Source organism: Girardinichthys multiradiatus, chromosome 24 (genome assembly GCF_021462225.1).
Source record: "Girardinichthys multiradiatus isolate DD_20200921_A chromosome 24, DD_fGirMul_XY1, whole genome shotgun sequence".
In the NCBI taxonomy this organism is placed as follows: Eukaryota; Metazoa; Chordata; class Actinopteri; order Cyprinodontiformes; family Goodeidae; genus Girardinichthys; species Girardinichthys multiradiatus.
The window spans coordinates 22,503,605-22,521,515 of record NC_061816.1 but is presented as its reverse complement, the minus strand read 5'-3'; the positions used below and the strand labels follow the sequence as shown (position 1 = coordinate 22,521,515).

Below are 17,911 nucleotides of genomic sequence, written 5' to 3'. Positions count from 1 at the left end.
GTGAGTTGCAGAAAGCCCTGGTAAATGCAGGGGGGTGGGTTTAGTCAAACATATGGGAGAAAAGGGGAGGGATAAATGTTTCTCAACTTCCCTCTCAACTTCCCTATTCTGTTCTCACCACTTCTCTCATTTTTTTAATTCCACAATTACCCTCTGCTCTTTCACCAATTAAATACATTTTTTATGAAGCGGCCTCACAGTTTTCCCTTACAGCATTTACGTCGGAGCTGCAGAAAAACCGCTGTAGCGCCTGCTGAGCACGCTTGCACTGCAAACAGTAAGGAAAAGAGGCACATGGAGATACAGCTACAGCTAGAGATGTGAAAGTCCACTTCAGGAGGCGACTGACTGCTGCATTTGCATACAAAAGGCTGAAGGAAAAAAAGGTGACTCTTTCTCCCAAAACATAAAATAAAGAAAAGAAGTCTAGGTTAGAAAAAGTATTGCACACAGCAAAGATAGCACACGGAATGCAGAGGGAGTAATCCACTGAGCAGTTAGCTCTGCCTCTCTAAGGTCAGTGTGTCCTGTTGGGGGAGGAAAAAAAACCACCTCATAGAACGAAACAAGTAGCTGGTAATGTCTTTTCACAAAACCAAAAAAATATCTGTCTTTGCTTGAGAATTAGTTTATTTTACCCATAACTTCCAGAACAAGAAATGTCTAATTTTCAGTGAATGCAGTTGCAGCTGTTAGATGCCTCACCTTTTTGTTCTTGCCAGGAACCTAAAGCAATAAACCATAAAATGTAACAGAGCAGGGTCCAATGAACTAAATGCCCTTGAACAGGTCAACTGGTCAATCACTGTTAATCAGACTGGAAATATTCCAAGAATAATTTGTGAATTTATGAGGAAAATGCCTAAAAAGTTATGTAATTAAGGCGGTATAGGTGTTTGTTTGACCCAAAACAGTTTTCTGCTATATATAAACACCTTGGGAGCTGAGGGCGTAAAATGTCAAAGTAAAGTAAAATGTCAAAGTAGTAGCAAGTACAAGGAGTCGTAGTAGTGCTGTGAGGGGAAACATTACGAGGAAGTGACGTGGAGTTAATGTCATTTTGTAGCCAGTGGCTACAAAAGAAACCTGCTTGTCTCCAATGGAACGTGGCCACATGTGTTTGCAAAATATTCTAGGTATATTTATTGAAATATTCCATGCCAAAATTGTTGTACCATTGTCTCCTACTGAATCAAAAGGGCCTTTTTAAACTGTTACATTTGAAGTTTCCATCGGCTTTTAAAAAGTCCTTCAAAGGGTACGTTGTAAATGTTTCACCACCCTGTAGATTGGACTTGTAGTACTCAAACTGTCATGAACTTTGGAACCAGTCATGCTTGAGGCATTTGAAATGTTTAATAATCAAACCAAAAGTTCTGGGTTTCATAGACATTGCTGTTTGCCTGGATAGAGATGCAAAAGATGAAAGGCATTTTCTTTAAAACAAATAATTATCCAAAAAAACCCATACATGTGTTTCTTGGTCCTCATAAGCTGTGTGGAGCTTATTTGGTAATAATATTCTACATTTGATTAAGAATCTAAAAAATATCATCTTAGAATGCAAAGTAAGTGCGTTTTTGGATCAATCGTTTATAGTTCCAATACTTCTTGACCACATTTACAAGGAAAATTTGTGGGTTGGGCAACTGAGCTGAGTATTTCTGTTGCAACCATAAAAAACTTGCCAAATCCTCTCTGCCATAACCAACGTAGTCAACTCTGCTGCTCAACACACCTATGGATTTACCTTACACATGTCGCAGCATTTAAAGGGAAACAAACAGATTCTTTATCAGTATAAGTTTTATTGCCATGAACACCCAAAACAAACACAATGGTGTTTACTTTTTGTACTAAGTTTATAATAGAGCAATTAGTGTTTAATACTGGTTCCACAAGGTTTGATTTAGGTCCACTTTTTTCATACTGCGCTACATATATAACTGAACAATCAACGAGATATAAATTATGTATATTACAACTTGTATGTTCCCAAAGAAACTGTACTGAGGCAGATACAGCTAGTTACCTAGCTTGTTGTGCAGCTTTAGGGCTTGGTAAATGGCTTTTTTTATGTAAAGCACGGGGCTGTGGAGAGCTTATTAGCAGTCAGTTTCTTACCTGCAGAACTCACTTTCAAGTCGGGAACCAGTTGTATTGTTATGGAGGAACAGATGTGAAATGTAAGAGTGTCTATACGCCTTTTATCCACAAAAGACAGCAGTCACGGAGCTGATGAAAGGTGTGAAGTGATGTGGAACGAGCAGCTCTTTAATATATTCCGAGGTTTGTTGTTGTTATGCGCAACATATGGGCAGCACCTTTTATCAGATCAAGTTTTTTTAATGTTCTGTTTTGCAATACCCATTTCATATAAATGATATCTATGCAAGAGTGCAAACCAAGTGTAAATCATTTCAAAAATTTCAAAATCAAATGTTAAAATCAAAGGTTAGTAAAAAAGCATTTGGAAACACTGCTGCAACATTTCTGAGAATAGAGTTGCTGTAAAATATAAATTGTCTTTTGTGTTGGCCCTGCCCCAACTAGCTCCAAGATTGAGTTTCTGGGAAAAACTCATTTCCATATATATGGAAAGTGAAGTTAGTCAGAGAGTTATCTAATGCAGACCAACAAATTGGCCACAGGTAATCATTTGTGCATTCATGCCAGTGGGTGGTGTGTCCTAGTACCAGAATTGCCAACTTTTGAGGGAAACGGAGTGAGACGGGGATGTGGGTGGACCCAGTATTCAATACCACTTAATACTAATTGGTACACGGGGAGCAGTTTGGACAAGAGGACGTGTAGGACACACAACCCCACACCTTAACCATCAGACGGCTAAATAAGACCAACAGTTTTAAAAGAGAGTGAGGATGTTTGACCTGATTAAAAACATCCAAACCAGGTTCTACAGATTCATCATGTAGGGCATCCTGACCAACTTAATCACTGTACTGAACCAGCACTACTGAGTTCTGCATATTTGCCCTTTAAATATTTTATACGACACCGTGATAGCCTCTGCAATGTTCTATGCTCTGATCTGCTGGGGGAGCGGCTACACAGAGGGGGACAGGAGTAGACTGGACAAGCTGGTCAGGAGGGTCAGTTCAGTTGTGGCCTGCCCTGTGGACTCTACAGTAGAGGTGGGAGAGAGGAGGATAATGGTCAAACTGACATCCATCATGAACAACGCCTGTCACCGTCATCGAGGGCTGGTTTGTTGGACCAATGTGCAGATCAGAGATGGTGAGCCACACGGTGAGTAGTTGTGTTTAATAATAATAACGAAGCAGGAACTTAAAGGTAATGACAGGTCATGGGACATAGGCAGGTACACAGAGACCTGAGCTGGTAGTTGTAAAGGTAGCAAACAGGAGGAACCAGTCGAAAGAAATGAAAACCAGAGGGTATAAATACAGGGGTAGGAAGGAGAAATGAAGGACCACTTGAGAGTGTCCTTCCTCCCTTCCGCAATAAGACTCTACAATAAAAATCAATAAATGTAGAATAAGGAGAGTATTTCATAGGCTTTGTACGAGACTTCCCGGCATTTCAGCGCAGCCCGAGAGAGAGTGATCGGTTTGGAGGGGCGGCAGTATAGAGGGGGTCCCAGGGTGCTATTCATACAAGAACCTTCACTTATCATTACTAGAGCAGGGGTAGCAGTCACATCATGAAATAAGATATGGCCAAAAGAAGATGAAGAAGAAGAAAAGAAGAAGCCAATCCGATGAGTCACTTATCTAATACTCCCACTATGATCTGACATCCTTTACTACAGGTAAGGGAACTATTACCAATAATACCCTCACAGAACTTCACTTTACAAAAATATAAACTAACCCTTTAAAGCTACAACCAATATTTATTTAACACAAAAAAAAATAGATAGTGAAGCACCTCTAAGGCATTGTAGGTGTTTGTTTGACCCCAAACAGTGTTCTGCTGTATATAAACACCTTGGGACCTGAGGACGTAAAATGTGACCTTTGCAATGTCAAAGTAGTAGCAAGTACACGGAGTCATAGTAGTGTTGTTAGGGGAAACATTACGAGCAAGTGACGTGGCGTTAATGTCATTTTCTATCCATAAGCGTGAAAGATTTAACACTAGTAGTGTTAAAAGCTGAATGTGTTATATTTCTAACACAAACAAATAAAAACATGCATGTGCATACCAGTGTTTCTGGAGACTTAGTCATGACCTGACAGTGAAATTTGAGTTCAAGCTGTGACAGTATGCCTTGTAAGGTCCTCCCTCCCCCTGTGGCTCGAGACAAGCCTGAAAAGACAAAGAGTGGCTGTTTGCTTGATCAGCCATCACAAGGTTTCACTTAAAACTGTGACATGCTCACTGCAAACAATTCTGATTGAAAATCTATACAGTGTATTTTTACTTTGTTTTGTATTCCTTTGGATACTTTGCCTTAGGGTTGTGTAAGACACTGTTTACACCCACTAGACCACAGCCGATAAGTTTCAGACATTATAATGTTAGGCCATGCTGCAATGTTTCATGCATACATCATTTTAAACATTAGATGTAGTGGCATAGAGGAGAAGAAAAACATGAAAAATATACACTCAATGCAAGAGTCATGAACAGTAAGATATCGCAATGATCAAACTGTATATTCAGAATTAACACAGCGTTGCTTTCGTAACATCCATCATATCACCTTCGCAGCAACAGTAACAATAAATCTAATTTCATACAACATAAGTTTAAAACGTTGGATTTCTTATTATTTTCCCTTGATTATTTAATTAGGACATGGCATACCTTTATGTAGCCATGTCACCTATTAAGAGCAGTGCACAGTTACAGCAGCTTTGGTTTCATCTTGAGTTTCTCTGGTTTCATGACCTTTTCAATGTGACATAGCCTGTCATTTCCTGCCACCAGAAGTGAGAATAGCAGCCAATAAGGAGGGCAGGACATTAAGCTTATAAAGCTGAAGCTAACGCAAAAACTGTTTCAGTGCAATGCAAAACCCACAGCAGCCTCGACCAACTGAACAGATGTGTGTGTGTGTGTGTGTTGGGGGGTGGGGGTGGGGGTGGGGGTGGGGGGTTTCTGGGGGGTTGGGTGACACATATTTGAGGCGCTTGTGCAGTGAGAGAAAAATGTCTTACACATCACAATTTCCCTGAAAACAAGCCTTGAGTTTCACGCTCTGTTTGTGCTACGTGTGTCTGGTAACACCTCCGGTTCCCACACGTTCGTTAATCACTCTAACTCTCACTAATTACATCCTTCACCACATACTGCTTAAAGTGGGGATTCAGGATTTTTCGCCAGCAAACTTCACATGCACGTTTGAAATGTCCAACTTAGGTGTTTGTAGAACACTTTGAAAAAAGGAGGGAATTATTGCAGAGACTTTTATCTAGCCCATTTCAGCACTCTTTACTTTAAATATTGGCCATTCACATGTGAATATTAGTTCAAGAACTGACATTGCTGCATGTGAGCTATCTATGCAAGGGAATGTTTGTTGAATATTTTGAGTGAATATTTTAAATGTTCCTCTTTCCACTATCATATCTAGATGACAGTATTTATAAGAATGTGGTTTTATTTACATTTCCAGAAAAGATGGCAAGTTCTCAATTTATGAATTTCATACTTTTGCAAACTCAGATTTTCAGAGTTCTCAGTTCTTTTTTGACCCATTTTTATAATACGACAACAATAACATAATAAAAAATATCACTATATTCCATATATTTATTCTTATATTATGAAATAAATGTTCTATTTCCATATTTTATGTCAGATATTTCAGGATGGACATATATGTTTCACCTCATTTATATCTCTTCTTTCTATGCATATTTGTTGTAACTTTATTTTTAGTTTTACCGTTCATTTGATGTATTTAGCATTTATTTTTTGTTGTTGCTTTGCTTGCACAATTTTTATTAATAAGGGGGGGGGGGGGGGGGGGGGAGAGAGAGAATGAGCGGGCTCCCAGGGTGCTATTACAAGAACCATTACTTGGTTGCTGCCTTTGTACTAGTACAAGGGTAGCAGTCACGCCATGAAATAAGATATGGCCAGGAGAACATTCACCGAAGACATGTTACAATCATGATAATTTTTCTCAATATCAAAAATGTCATGTTTGAGACTTTGGAGCTGTTTTACTAAATCTGCCTGAAAGTAATTTTCTAATGTAGTACATTAAATGTAAAAAAATAAAGTAAAAACAAACAAAACAAACTAACAATATAATGTGATTAATTTCAACATTCTCTGCAACAAGTCACTCTAATGAGTTACTTATCTAATAGTTCCATTGTGACCAGACATCCTTTACTAGAGGTATGGGAACTATTACCAATAAAAACCTCACAGAACTTCACTTTAAAAGATCTAAACTTACCCTTTAAAGCTACAACCAATATTTATTTAACACCAAAAAATAGATAGTGAAGCACTTCATACTTTGTTAAAGAGTTGTACTGAGTACTTGTGTCAGACGGTATAACAATGTTCAAATGGTTTTTGGTTGCTTTAACCCAAAAATGTCACAAAACTTATAATTTGAAAGACAAAACTGTAATTAACAAGGCATAGACTTACCTTTCCAGCCTTAGCTTGAAAAGTAACAAAAAACAGAGCTTTCCTGCAGCTTATGGGGTTTAAGTTTTGCAATTTAGGCTGTATAGGTGTTTGTTTGACCCCAAACAGTGTTCTGCAGTATATAAACACCTTGGGACCTGAGGATGTAAAATGTGACCTTTGCAATGTCAAAGTAGTAGCAAGTACAATGAGTCATAGTAGTGTTGTTAGGGGAAACATTACGAGCATTTGTTAATATCATTTCCTAGCCATAAGCATGAAAGATTTAACACTAGTAGTTGGAAAAGCTGAAGCAAAAAATTGCATGTTTATACTAGTGTTTCCGGAGACTTAGGTATGACCTGACAGGGAAATTTGAGTTCATGCTGTGACAGTTTGCCTTGTAAGGTCCTCCCTCCCCCTAAGGCTCAAGACAAGCCTGATAAGACAGAGTGGCAGTTTGCTTGATGAGCCATCACAAGGTTTCACTGTGACATGCTCACTGCAAACAATTCTGATTGTGCTTTTACAGTATATTTTATACTTTCCAATATGCTATCTAGATGACAGTATTTATAAGAATGTGTGGAGGCCTTACTCCTCAACGCAGCTGTCATGGGTTCGGCTCCTGGCCCAGGTGACCTTTACAGCATGTCTTTGTGTGCCTTAAAACAAAAGATATTTATTACGTGGTAATATATGAACAGTTGGTAAGTTTGCATAAATGAAAACTATTCCTTAATTAATTTGTCTTGCATGTTTTTCTAGTGATCCACATATCTTGGTACCAGTATTAATTAATCCCTCAGTGGTCCACACCAACCAGGTTACATGATGCAGGAGAGAGAAAATAAAACAGACAGACCCCTGCTATTTATAGGTGCAAACATTCGCCAGAAGCCCTGTTCTTACTGGGTCAACATGCATTAGAGCCAGCAGGATTTCTGAAATCAGGTTCATTATATCATAGGAGAAAAACTGTTTTATGACATGCAAATATAACGGAGCAAACCAGCTGACAGATCAAACTGTATTCAAGGGTGCTATATGCTCTCTGACATGACAGAAATCCTTAGTGGTTGGTATAGATGCTTCAAAATCTGACACATTCCTGGTATCTGTAGATGTTTGTAAGGAGTAAATTGGATTTGGACTCTTGTTGATTTCAACCAGTGAGATGATGACACAGATCGAGTAATCTCTGGTGGATCTATGTATCGTTCATTCAGACCACACAAACACACAACCAGAGCCTACACATCCTTCTAATCTCCTTGTGGATTAAGGGTGCAATTAGAGGAATGAGAAAGAGAGATGGTGGTAGGAAGAGAAAGACTTTCTCTCCATGGATTTTCTGTTATTTCTGATGATGGGTGTTGTGAGTACTATTGTATTCCCTATTTATTCAAATCTACAACGTAAAGAAAACACATCCATATTCAGAAACTGTTCAATTCGGTACTTTCTTCCACAGACGTTTGCACTAACTTTTAATTAGATACCAAGAGGCTTTTCCCTAAAGTAAAGTATTCTAGGGATTTTAAAGTCATTATTGTTCATTATCAATTATATACACATGTCCTTGTCTTGTTTCCCCAGGTTCTTGGATCTTGTCATCTTGACAGGTTGACCACTTGACTCATATTGCAGATGGTCTTGGGAGTGTCCTTGGAGAGCTTAAACATAGGTGTTCCACTGTGAATTTGGGTCCAAAACATTAGCAATCACATCCCTCCACTGGTTTGTTTAGATGATGCAAAATAAAATACCAAGACACACCTCTTTGGCATTCTGATATTGCCTATCCTTCGCTACGCATCCAAGAACAGGACCATTCCCAAACAAGACCAACAAACTGGAGGTTTTTCAAATGAGGTGTCTCCATCAAATTCTTGGAATCTCTCTACAAAACACCACACGAGTCCAGAAGTGCCAGTTTGAGTGGCCCAGGCACATCTCCAGAATGAATGGTGATTGACTGCAGCACAAATTCTTGAGGTGCTCGTAACACTGGACAGTCAAACGTGATGCTTCAAAGAAGACATGGGTGAGGCAGATTTAGGAAGACCTGAAGTTTTGGTGTCTCAGCCTCAAATAAGGGAACACAATACCATTGACCGTGAAGTGTCAAAAGCCGGCCATGTGACCAATTCAATTCAATTCAGTTTTATTTATATAGCGCCAATTCACAACACATGTTGTCTCAAGGCACTTCACAACAGTCAGGTACAGTGCAGTCGGAGTTAGCTTTTTATTCAAATTGGATAAAAGTTTTTCTATCTAAGGAAACCCAGCGGATTGCATCCAGTCAGTGACTTGCAGCATTCTCTCCTCCCGGATGAGCATGTAGAGACAGTGGACAGTCACTGGCGTTGACTTTGCAGCAATCCCTCATACTGAGCATGCATGTAGCGACAGCGGAGAGGAAAAACTCCCTTTTAACAGGAAGAAACCTCCAGCAGAACCAGGCTCAGTGTGAGCGGCCATCTGCCACGACCAACTGGGGGTTTGAGAGAACAGAGCAGAGGCACAAAAAGAACACAGAAGCACTGATCCAGGAGTACTTTCTATGGGAAGGAAAAGTAAATGTTAATGGATGTAGCTCCTTTAGTCGTTTCACCTAGAAAGAAAGAACAGATAAACTCTGAGCCAGTTTTCAAGGTTAGAGTCTGAAAGAGAGCACATAGAGTTTGTTACAGTTAAGCTCAGTCAATCGCCATGTCTAGGAGAGAGAAAGGGTTAAACACTAAAAGACAGGGCTATTTGGATCATCGGTAGAGGGTGAGCATTAAGTTGTTGCCAGCAGAAGCTCGGACGATTCCCCTCTCCAGAAAGGTGTCACAGGTAGACACAGAGTCAGGCCAGGTGTAGCTTCTAGGAAGAGAATAGAGAGAACAAGGTTAAAAGCTGAAATAACAGCAAATAATGCAAAATTGGTGAGTGGTGTGAGAATGTAGCGAAGAGGGTGAAAGTGGTCATTATGTCCTCCAGCAGCCTAAGCCTATAGCAGCATAACTACACAGATAGTTTCAGTTCCGATTATTTAGTTAAATGGCGCTTATTTACAACAATGTCGTCTCAAGGCACCCCACACACCTAAGCATGCTTGGTCAATCTAGAAACACATGTGGTTTAGAAGTCCACAATTGTGGTTGTCAGTGGTCAATGGTCAATGGAGTAGGAGACTAAGACACTCTCATTTACAGCATGAGATCCAGAATATAAATCATTTTTGTTTGTGGGGGTTATCAGTTGCCTTAATGGCTATGTACTGATTATTATGCCCATTTAAAGGGTTTACAGCTGGATTAAATGTGAAAAGAGTCACTGGAGTGCTGGTTCTATGAGTTATGGGGAGCTTCTTTGCAGCAGACAACTGCATTACACCTCTGCAGGCACCTGAATAGCGCAAATGTTTTCAACTGTATTTTATCTGGTGAGTGAGACAGATGCAGCATTCAAAGTGAATTCAAATTATGTTCATATGTAAGCTGTTTGACTGAAGAGATCACCTTGGGAGCAAGTCACTTTTATTTCCAAATTCAAGTGTGGCGCTCAGAGGTAGAGGAGGGTGGGAGAAAGATTTTGCAATTTATTTCACAATATTGACCATAGTTTTCTCAACTTTTAACAAAATGCATACCTTTATGCTTTACACTTGATCTGACAAGCGTACATTTAGTTTAGTTTTTCAGAGTTCTCCTGATATCAAATATAAAACAATGTAGGAAAGCAGGGAGGGAAAAAAACGGATCACTGCAGGCACTGCCACCCAAGCTCATCCAGAATCCAGGACAGTGCAACAAAGAGCCATTGTCTTTGCTCATTCTTACTTACTCAGTTGCACATACTGCAATGTGTAAACCTCAGTGTGAATGAAAGATAACTTACTGACAGAATCCCACTAAAATAGCTACAGAGTATTCCTTTATACAAGTGGTTTTATTAGTTTAAAGTTGAATTATTAAAATATTTTTAAATATTTTATTTATTTTCTCTTAAATAAATCAACTTTTGCTGCATGCTTGCAAAAATTCTACATGAACCATTAAGCACAAAGTGTAGCAAAACACTAATGCACCTCTTTTCTTTCACTCCCACTGAGACAGTTATCTGTCCTGTACTCCTTAATCTGTGTCCGTGGGAGTCACTCTAGGCCCAAATGTTCTGGAGGTTCCCAAAAGGTCAATCAAAAGTCAATGATCACACTTCCAGCTGACCATCTCTGCTTGAACAGCAAGTTTCTGTTCTAGATCCATATCGCTGTGTACATGCAGCTCTCTGTTTGCTGTGGTTGCACCCACCAAAACAAGTGCAAACATGATATTGAAGGAAAGTGCTTAACTGCCTCCATGAAGCTGTAAAACACTAACAGAATTCACTTTTTAAAAGAAATCTCTGGACTTTCAACACTTTGGAGGTACAAAAAGTTCAGAACTTGATTAGAAACCATCCACAGTGAGTCATTTCTTCTTTGTCAGCTTTCGCTCAGCAGTAACGCAGCTTTCATGTCAGTTGAGGGCTTTCCGAGAAAGGCTTTCAAAATAAAAGCTTTGCCTGTAGCTACAGGTTAGACCTCAGGCTTTGTTCAGTTCTCAGAAAGAGATTTCTGCTCAACAAGTGGCTCAAAAGGTTATTATTTCACTGACTTTGTCATGTCATGTTTTTAGTAGCTGAAAGTTGGAGAGATTATAAAAAAATACATTTGGAAGCATGTTTTCTACACCTTCACAAGATAAAATCAGTAAGAGGATAAAAAACTTGACAGAAACAAGACATTTCACATATGAATCTGAACACATGTTCAGACTGGACTGCATTTTTATACCATTTTCTTTCTCCTGCAGTTGTCCAGTAATGTAGTGAACTTCCCAGTCAGAGACTGAAACACAGAGGAGGTGGTGTGGAGGAGCATATGTCTGGAGGCATCACATGATGCATGAAGTAGCATGTTGTAATCGCTGGACTCATCACATTAGTAAGGGCCTAAAATGTTTCCCAATGACTGTTTTGTCATAAATGCCACTTGTACATGGAACTGAAACATTGAAGAAGGAAAAAAAGTCCTGAGTGAAGAATTGCAACTGCAGTGCTTTGTAGGCCAGATGACAACATTATAGTAAGAAAATACATTTTTAAGATACCCATCAAATTTTAGGCCATTGCTTCAAAAAAATTAAGGTGTTGGATTTTTTTTAACCCCTCTTTAACCTTAGAGATATTTGATTGTTCTGTGTCTTTAATTCTTTTAAAGTCTGACAAGTATAGAATTCCCTTGGAGTGTTATCCAGGTCTCAATGAGTGTGGACAGAAGAAAATGCCCAGACGTTTATAAATTGCAATTGGATTTCAAATTGATTACAGGTACAAAGAAATGGTCCAATAGAACAACAGCGGTGTGACATTGAGCAAGTGCTTGTATAATACTAGATCAGCAGATATATGATTTATGTACCCATGTGTTGCTACTTTGCAATGTAAAACAAACAATCACAGTTTATTTCTGAGAGTATTTTACATATACATTATGGAGGTAAACATGAAAAAGAACGTACATATAATTTCATTTATTGCTTTATTTTGTAGGGATTTTCAACACACCATTTCCACTCAATTTTGGTTCTGATCCCTGTTTGGGCCAGTTGACTCTTATGAAATAGGACAGTGACAGAGGACCCTCTTTTTAGCACCCAAATAAGTTGCGCATGAAAAGACCATTACTGCAAAAGCACAAAAAGGGGAAGGAGACGAAACAACCAGAAGGGAAGTAGGTCATTTCCCTTCATGGTGACGGCATGTGTCAGACTTTACCCACCAGGGAGACTTTTCGTACCCCATTTGATAATTGTCTAACAACCGCTAACTAATGTAAGGCAACGGACTCTTGTATGAACTTTTCACATTAAAAATATACCATTGACTAAATTATAGGTGAAATATTGGCATTTTTTACAATCATTAATCTAAAAAATCCTGAAAATATAAAGTATAACAAAGTTCAACTCATAAGCTCTGGGTAAAGTACATTTGTATGAAATGGTTTGTCTTTTATAGGAAATGGAAGTTAAAGGGGACAAAAGAGCAACTCCTAAATGTAAAATGGATGTGTGAATGGGCAAATGACAGAACAGGCCTGGAGTTGACCAGGGCCGTTCTTTTTGTTTTGACTGCCAAAGCATTTTCGCTCAAACTGGTAAACTGTTGCTATCTTAACACCTTTTGTGTAAAGCATCAATTCAGAATTTTGAATGACCTGAATAAATAGAGACACTTCATATTGGGGGTGGAAGCAAGACACATACTATCAACTAAATAATTGTGAGCACCAGAGTTAGTTATCCTTTTGTATGTTTTATTTATTAAAAAAATATAAAAACACTCAGCCTTGCCATAGACAAAAAGTTGTATTTCATTATATTTTGTAGAAGCCTGTGATTTTATGGCCATGAAATCTAGAGGAATGCAATGATTGATTGATAGAATGTTGTGTTTGTTTTTAATTTGGTGTTCGACTGGAATATTCTAACATAAATATGCTTTCATCTAAAGCATTCCTTGTAGCTCTGGATGTGTGTTTAGAGTTGTTGATCTGCTGAAAGGTGAACCTCCACCCTAGGTCTTTTGTAGCCAGTAACAGGTTTATTTTTACAATTACCCTGTTTTTAGCTCCATGCTTCTTCCTGTTACCTCAAACCAGCATCCCTGTCTACACTGCAGAAAAGCAACCGCACACCATGATACTGCTGCCATGTTTTACTGTGGAGATAGTATTCAGGTTGATATGCAGTGGTAGTTTTCCACCTCAAATAAAAGTTTGAATGTAGACCAAGAAGTTAAAATTTTGTCTCATCTAAGCAGAAATCCTTCTCCTACATGTTTGCTTGCAGCAAGTCTCTTAAACTAGAGATTTTTCAGATTTTTCCTTAGAAAATGTTTAAGTACTGTAGAATACATTCCAGTTTGCAGTTCTAACTTGACAGAATCCAATAATCGTAAGGAGGAATCAAGTCTTTGTAATTCTATAACATTGGCTTGATTTTTGGACCAATATGGTACACCAAAGAAGAACCGCAGCTGTTAAACACAGACTTCTTGTCAGCAAAATTGTGAAACTGCACTTTGAAAATGTCTGCTTAAACAGAAAAAATCTGTTAAATATGCAGTTACCCCAGACTCATCTTCGTATGTGGTATTGAGGAATGTTGCATGGCAAGAATGAGATTACCATATTGAAAATCCACAGAATAACACTGCTAATAGCTTTGTGGTGACATCAGAATAACCTTTAAAATTTTAAGAAGAAAGACATTTTCCCTTTAAAATCATCTTTGTGAACGTTTGACTTGCTCTTTCCTCACCCTCCTTGCTGTAGCAAGCTGCTTTCTCACCCTTTCGTTCACCTAATTTTCACTTCGCTGAGCGGAGTAGTTGACAGGACTCAGGAACAGAAGGAGAAAGTCAAATAAGGGACATGAGGAAGTTCTGGAGGGAGGAGTTGAACAGACTGTGGAGGAGGAGACTCCTCACATGACAGTAGTGGCATGTCTGCTTGTCCTTGGAAAGGACGCTGGTGTCTCAACAAGTGATTTCTTTGTCTGCATCTCCCTCACTTTCTTCCAGCTTGTTTCCTCTCTCCTTCCTTTACCCTTAACTTCATGGCTCTCGCTGTCTACATTTTTACGTATTCACTTTTTACTCCAGAGAAGTGTCATACACACTCATGGCAACTTCATTTTTTGGAGTTCTCGGCATTTTTCTCTTATCTGTCATTATTGCCCAACAGAAGCTCATTCACACACACACACACACACACACACACACACACACACACACACACACACACACACACACACACACACACACACACACACACACACACACACACACACACACACACACACACACTCCCACACCTACAGTCATCCCCCCTTTCCTCTTCATTACCATAATTATGTTGCAATACACACACAGACAACCAGAGCATTCCTTTACTGACTCCTCCCCTCTGTGAGGTCCCTCCTCTGGGGCATTACAACCTTCCCTCATGGAAAACTACCAGTGCACGCAGCGCCCGGCACACCATGTAAACACAAGGCCTGTGTTAACTGTTGATAGCATGATTGTGTGAAGGAATGGGAGTGAAGGGAGAGAGAGGATATTTGGTGATATGAATTTATCTTTAACCAAAATCCAATCCTTTTTTATCAGTAAAGTACTTTCATAGTCGCTATAAACACTGATTAAGATGGTCAATGACCTACAGTTACAGTTCTGCCCTGCCTCTGGCCTAACTCATGGTTCCACAGAGGGAAACATAACTAACTTTGCTCCCTGTCTGTGATCACATCCAGCCTTTAGATGACATGATTTTAGCTCTCTCTTTAAAACAAGCCTCCAATTGAATCAAGGTCAATTACAACTGTGTCTGCATCCAAATGCAGACTCAATGCCTTCATTTCTCGTAGGCCTTCAATGTATGTGTGCACAGCCTTTCCCATGGTGCTTGATAAAACGCCATGTTTCCAGTAGTCTCTCCACACATATAAACATGAATGACATCCAATAGAGTTAAATATGATGTAGCCTAACCCTTTACAGCTAAAACAGCTTCAACTCTTCTAGGAATGCTTTCCATAAGGTTTAGGAGTGTGCTTATGGGCATCTTTGACCATTCTTCCGGAAGTGCAATTGTGAGGTCAGACACTGATGTTGGACTAGAAGGCCTGCCTTGCAGTGTCTGTTCTAATTCAATCCTAAGGAGTTCTATTGGGTTGAGGTCGGGACTCTGTATAGTTCTTTCTTGACAAACCTGTTTTGTCCATGTTTTTATTGACCTTGTTTGGACAGGGGTGCACAGTCGTGTTAGAACAGGAAAAGGCGATCCACCAACCCTCTTCCACAAATCTGTGAGCCACAAATTGTCCAAGATGTATTGATTTCCTGAACCATTAAAAGTTCCTTTCACTGTAACTAATTGGCTAAGCCCAAATCCTAAAAAAACTGAAATACAATAACAATAGTTTATTTTTAACTTCTGAGGAATTTTATTTTGAAGAACCAGAAGTCAGTAATTTATGAGTTCGATTTGACCACTTGTTTACTATATAGTACAAAAGGGAGCTTTCAGATAGAAGCTTTTCTTCTTCTAACTGAATTGAACTATTTGACAGATTATTAGAAAAAAAACATATTCTAAATCTGTATTTAAAACTTTTATTTTGAAACAACTGCTAATTGGTTACAAGAGATATTGCAGGCCTTGAGTCACAGGCTTTGAGAACAACTCGCATCTCAAAAGCCTAACGTTTTTGCGAATGATGTACTATTACCTACCTATTATCTTTTGAATTAAGAGCCACAAAAGAAAATAGGCAGATGAAGGAGCGGTCTAGACGTATCCCTGGTCTGAATCAAATAATGACCTATGTATTTGATTCACGTGGACCTTAAAGTTGCAGGACATGGCCCCCGAACACTGGAATTTAACACTTCTGATCTTGAGTGCTCCCAAACATTATAGTGCAAGAATGGCATTCAAATAATTTGCAGGAGCTTCAATATCACGTGTTTTTCATTCAGATGACGGAAGCACATGTTTTTATTGCTTTGTCTTAAGTGAGATAACTAAAAATCAATAGATGAAAAATTTCCAAATGCCACACCAAAGCAATACAGGGATGGCTGGTAATGACTATAAGTAGGAACTTGAAGGCTCGGATGTTTTTAATCAGCAGTGTGAACAAGGTTCCGAGTTTCTAGTAACCAGTCACTTGAACACCACCTGGTGTTCAAGTGAGTTCAAAATGTTTTTATGTTTTAGTTTCACATCGGGAAATGAGCTCTGTATTGCATTTCATTTTCCATGCAGTTAAGGTCACAATAACTGAACAGCCAAAACACAGAAATTGAGATGTGAACTGAACCATGACTTTACCATTACACCACTGGCCTGTATAACTATAGACACAAATACAGGGGTTGGACAATGAAATTGAAACACCTGTCATTTTAGTGTGGGAGGTTTCATAGCTAAATTAGACCAGCCTGATAGCCAGTCTTCATTGATTGCACATTGCACCAGTAAGAGCAGAGTGTGAAGGTTCAATCAGCAGGGTAAGAGCACAGTTTTGCTCAAAATATTGAAATGCACACAACATTATGGGTGACATACCAGAGTTCAAAAGAGGACAAATTGTTAGTGCACGTCTTGCTGGCGCATCTCTGACCAAAACAGCAAGTCTTTGTGATGTATCAAGAGCCACGGTATCCAGGATAATGTCAGCATACCACCAAGAAGGACGAACCACATCCAACAGGATTAACTGTGGACGCAAGAGGAAGCTGTCTGAAAGGGATGTTCGGGTGCTAACCCGGATTGTATCCAAAAAACATAAAACCACGGCTGCCCAAATCACAGCAGAATTAAATGTGCACCTCAACTCTCCTGTTTCCACCAGAACTGTCCGTCAGGAGCTCCACAGGGTCAATATACACGGCCGGGCTGCTATAGCCAAACCTTTGGTCACTCATGCCAATGCCAAACGTCGGTTTCAATGGTGCAAGGAGCGCAAATCTTGGGATGTGGACAATGTGAAACATGTATTGTTCTCTGATGAGTCCACCTTTACTGTTTTCCCCCACATCCGGGAGAGTTACGGTGTGGAGAAGCCCCAAAGAAGCGTACCACCCAGACTGTTGCATGCCCAGAGTGAAGCATGGGGGTGGATCAGTGATGGTTTGGGCTGCCATATCATGGCATTCCCTTGGCCCAATACTTGTGCTAGATGGGCGCGTCACTGCCAAGGACTGCCAAACCATTCTTGAGGACCATGTGCATCCAATGGTTCAAACATTGTATCCTGAAGGCGGTGCCATGTATCAAGATGACAATGCACCAATACACACAGCAAGACTGGTGAAAGATTGGTTTGATGAACATGAAAGTGAAGTTGAACATCTCCCATGGCCTGCACAGTCACCAGATCTAAATATTATTGAGCCACTTTGGGGTGTTTTGGAGGAGCGAGTCAGGAAACGTTTTCCTCCACCAGTATCACGTAGTGACCTGGCCACTATCCTGCAAGAAGAATGGCTTAAAATCCCTCTGACCACTGTGCAGGACTTGTATATGTCATTCCCAAGACGAATTGACGCTGTATTGGCCGCAAAAGGAGGCCCTACACCATACTAATAAATTATTGTGGTCTAAAACCAGGTGTTGCAGTTTCATTGTCCAACCCCTGTATATTTATATTTATGTTTGTTTTTATTTAAGAATGTGTAATATTTTCTTATTTGTCATGTTATGTCTTCCTAAACATGATCTCTAGGA

The 17,911-nt window shown here is 39.5% G+C and overlaps 1 long non-coding RNA gene across 1 annotated transcript; it reads left to right on the top strand.

Annotated features, from left to right (window-relative positions):
- The first annotated feature begins 49 nt into the window (after positions 1–49).
- On the top strand, positions 50–13,904 carry LOC124861775. The gene is made up of 2 exons (XR_007036747.1): positions 50–386; positions 11,427–13,904. It is a non-coding gene; the product is annotated as an uncharacterized LOC124861775 (long non-coding RNA).
- The last annotated feature ends 4,007 nt before the right edge of the window (positions 13,905–17,911 follow it).